This window comes from Panicum virgatum, chromosome 1N, assembly GCF_016808335.1.
Source record: "Panicum virgatum strain AP13 chromosome 1N, P.virgatum_v5, whole genome shotgun sequence".
NCBI classification, from domain to species: Eukaryota; Viridiplantae; Streptophyta; class Magnoliopsida; order Poales; family Poaceae; genus Panicum; species Panicum virgatum.
Window position 1 is genome coordinate 39,839,590 of NC_053145.1, and position 4,579 is coordinate 39,844,168.

Genomic DNA, 4,579 nt, shown 5'->3' on the forward strand with positions numbered 1-4,579 from the left:
GGTCCATGACAGTAGCAGATATAAACCTAGTAGATAAATCCGCACAACTCCGTCTACAAAAAATAATTGTCGAGAAAGCTTAATCTGACATTCACATTATCAGTTGCCAGTCAATTAATAAGCTTACCACCAAGGTTCAAAAAATCGCTACACGCTGCGCGCGCGCTCGAGCATGGAAAAAGAGTAATCATGAATAATCGTGATTAAACGTGATTAATCATTTGTACTAATATTGCCAAAAAAATAAAAAAGGAGGTTTTCAAGAGGTCTTACAACAGTAAATTCTTCCCTCTAGCCATCTTCTTTGCTGGACAGCAACTGTACCTACATAAATGACAACAACCTAATTAGTTTAGAGTTCATGAAAAAAAGAACATGACAGCTAGACAGTAACAATAGATTATCACCAAGAAAGTAAGAACGAATGACAATGAGCATGATAAAATTAACAGCTGCAGACTGTAGCACACCACATGAAGTAGCACATAACGACATAGCATAGTTCATAGTTCAAACTTCAAACTCAAAGAAAATAAAAACTTAAAAGTCATAGCAGCAGCTAGCAGCTGATGGTACATAGCACAATCAAGCAAAATATGATAGGCAAACACAACATGCAGCAGCCCACAGTCCAGACAGCTTCAATCCTCAAAGGAATTTGCTCCTAGTATTTCATCTTCATCATCCTCAAAAGGAATTTGCTCTTCCTCATAGTCACTGTCGTCTTCGGATTCGAACTCTTCTTCTTCATGTAAATCTCTAGGCTAATTCCTTCCACTCCTACGAGGTTGAAGCTGCTCATCTGCTCCCACTGCATCTCCAAGGATACGCCATGTCATCCCAGTTCCAGGAACTTCAGCCTCAGCCTCATCGGGGTCCCTAAACACCACCAAAGCTTGTTCATCCCCTCTCTCATAAAAAAACCTTGTGCTTCAGCAGCATCCTTGCTTAGGAGGACTTCATAAGATTTCTTGTTGCTGGTTTTCTCCTTCTTGGACAGCAGCCTTGTATTAAATTGCACGTAGACTAGCATGTTGAGGCACTCTGTTGTTAGTCTATTTCTTCTCTTGGTATGTATCTACAGAGTACAAATGAAAGAAATAAACATTAGTAAATGAGACAAGTCATGGCAACATTTTTATAGGCAGAGTTTTAGTAACTAACAAACTCAAAAGTGCTCCAATTCCTTTCACATCTGGAGGATCTTGCTGTCAATGAGAGGATTCGAGAAGCCATGCGTTGCAAATTTGGTGCTCCACCTCCATAGAGCCTCCACCAAGATGCTAACAGTCAAAATGAAGTGAATAAGATTAGTTAAGGTAGAGTGAAGAAGCAAAATGGCTGCTGAAATGAAGAGAATAATACCAGGGTTGAACTCAAATCATTCACAACTTCTTGCCATCTTCTTTCCAAAGGAACCTTGCTTCGTCTGAAACTTGTCAAAATCTTCATTGACAGCCAAGTACTCTTTTTCTTCATCACCTTCGAAAAATGTCTCACAACAAAGCATGAACTTTTCCACAACACTTGAATCATCAAAGATGGCAGCATCTCTATAGGAGTAGTATGGATTCAGCAAGTATGCAGCAACATGCAAGCTGGAATCAAGTCTGCCCTTCATCTTCTTGTCAACAATAGCCATGACATCTTTATAGTTAGTCTCCACATTGCCAAAGGCTTCCTTGATCTCCTTCTTTGCCTTAATTAGCTCACCATAAAGAAAAGCCATGGCTGGCCTCACATCCCCATCAACCAAACGAAGTAGCCTCACCAAAGGTTCAAAAACCTTTAGGCAAAGTGCTACACTTTTCCAGAAGGGAACACTCAGCATAGTGGCTATTGCATCTTTTCCCTTTCTTGTCTTCACATCGGTATTTCATCCCATTTTGGATCAACCACCATCTTCCTTAGTGCATCTCTTTTTTCCATCAAACTTTGCAAAGTAAGGTAGCTGGTGGCAAATCTAGTCACCCCTGGCCTTATAATATCCTTCTTCAAAGTGAAAGACCGCATACATGCCAAGGTTCGATGATGCCCATACACAAAAATAGTGAACGCCTTTGCTTGGTCAATTGTTTTCTTAAACCTTGGCAGGCTACCAATGCCTTGGAGCATCAAATTGATTGTATGAGTTGCACAAGAGCTCCAAAAAATGTTAGGCCTCTTCTCTAACATCAATGTTTTTGCTCCCATGTTATTAGAGCATTATCTGTCACAACTTGCACCACATTTTCTGCTCCTAATTCATCAATTGCTTTGTCCACTAACTCAAATATGACCTCACTTGTGTGTGATACATCTGACATCTCCTTGGACTTCATGAAACTTGCCCTTCTGAAGTATGTGTGCACAGATTCATTATACTCCTCCTCTTCATATCTGTCCAAGCATCAGTCATGACTGAACAACCATTCTTGTTCTTTTCTTCTTCACGGTTCAGCAACAAAGTTTTCATTCTTGCATGCTCCTCCTTCAACAATTTCTCTCGAAGGTCATATTGGGAAGGAGGTCTCAAACCAGGACCAAAGGAACCAATGGCCTCAACCATCTCTATGAACTCATCATTGTCAACAGCATTGAATGGTATACCATGAGTGTATACCCATCTAGCAATATATTGATGAACTTGATGTGTCCTCTCCTTCCAAAGTGCTTCATTTAAACTTTGTTGCCTCTTGGCTTCTTCTTTGGTTGCTTTAGGATTAATAGGTCGTGTCCATCGATCCATGGGACCTAGTTTTTGAGTTGGGGAACCACCTGATGAGCTTGCAGCCTTAGATTCAGCATCTGATCCTTCTCTACTCCCTGTAATTACCACATCTTCTCTCAGATCTGCCTCTGCCCTCTGCTTCTCCCTTTTCTTCTTTTTTGGTCGGTCAAGATCTTCTTTGCAATTTTTTAATTTCATCAGTCACTTTGGTGCAATGGACCACTGCAGTCCCTTCATGTGCAAGGTGCTGTTTGAATCGATTAATGCCTCCACTATTCTCATTGCCACAAAGTAGGCACTTCAATCTATTCTTGTCATTTGGATCACATAGGCTACCCCAATTCCATCCAATGTCATTTGATTTTCTCTTAAGGTGAAACACATACTCACTTTGGTTATCACTTGCAGGCACTTGGGCATCCACAGCAGCCTGCCCCTCTGTCCTAGCCATCCTAGGAAGACATGCACAACATAGCAGCGAACACATCAGCACAATCCTACAGCAATCAGCAAAGCAAACTACAAGAACAGTCCTAGGAAGACATGCACAACATCACAGCAGTGAGCATGAGCAGAGATATTCAGAGCACAAGTACATGAACAATCCTACAGGCTAGAGGCTACAACATTGCAGATATGCAGAGCACAAGAACATGTATAAGATATTCAGAGCACAAGCACAAGCACAATCTACAGCAATCAACAAAGCAAAGTACACGAACAATCCTACAGGCTAGAGGCTACAGCATTGCAGAGCATAAGAAATACTGAAATAGGCTTAGTATAGTAGCAGTCCATAGAGAGGAACAGAGGATTACCTGAATGGCTGTTGGCTGAATACCAAGGGGGGCGGCGAACAGGCAGGCAGGGAGGGACGGACACGGCGGACTACCACGGTGGAGTCAGGGGTGGAGAGGGGAGGCACGGCCGCGGGCTGCAGCTGACCTTTCCCTGCCGTGGACCGCAGACCAGAACGACGCGACGAACGGTGCAAGGTGGCGCGGACTACAGAGGCAGGGAAGACGGTGCGGGGAAGCGCGGACTGCAGAGGCGGGGAAGCAGAGCCGTGGCGGACCGGAATGGCACGGCGGACGGCGCAGGGAGGCGCGACGGAGGCGCGATGGACGAGCAGGGAGGCGCAGCGAACGAGCAGGAGGCGCGACTGAGATTGGATTGAGAAAGGAGGCGGCTATCGATTGGGAAAGGAGGCGCAGCGGACGAGCAGGGAGGCTATTGATCCCGCGCCCGCGCCCGCGCGCGCGCCAATCTTTCCCGCCCGCGCGCCAACCTTCCCGCGCCCCCGCCCGCCGGTGACCGTGCGGATGATTTCCGCTCGCTTACGCGCGCGTTTCGCGCGATTACGCGGCGGCGCGCGATTACGCACTCGATTAAGCGCGGCCAGTGATTAATTGCGCAATTACCTGGTAATCGACGCGCTGACCCAGCACGTAGCGCATAAGCACGAGTAATCTCGTGATTAAGCGCGATTTCTTGAACCTTGCTTACCACTAATTGCAGTGGTTGGCAGCGTTATTTATCAATAAACAACTACCAGCAGGAAATTAGGCTTGGTCTTGACCGTGTCACACTACTAAAAAACGAGCCTTCAATGCCGGGTGATAGGGGCCTTAGGCACTAATTTTCCAACCGGTACTACCAAACTAAGACTGAATGTCTCGGTCTAAAACATCGGGTAATTTACCCGGTGTCCAAAACCTCCTTAGGTACCGGTTCCGGTTGGAAAGACAAACCAGTATCTTAGATGCCGCTCTACTGACGCAAGCTGGCGGCCCCTTAGGCACCGGTTGGAAAGTCCAACCAGTACCTAAGGTTTCCCCTATTTTTAATCCTATTTTATTTATATTATTA

General features: G+C 45.1%; 1 long non-coding RNA gene across 1 annotated transcript; it reads right to left on the bottom strand.

Moving 5' to 3' along the window:
• Window positions 1-415: 415 nt before the first annotated feature.
• LOC120655808 lies at window positions 416-3,675 on the bottom strand. Its single transcript, XR_005667736.1, has 4 exons — window positions 3,529-3,675; window positions 1,366-3,162; window positions 1,165-1,283; window positions 416-1,078 (listed from the first exon to the last, which is right to left on the bottom strand). It is a non-coding gene; the product is annotated as an uncharacterized LOC120655808 (long non-coding RNA).
• Window positions 3,676-4,579: the final 904 nt, after the last annotated feature.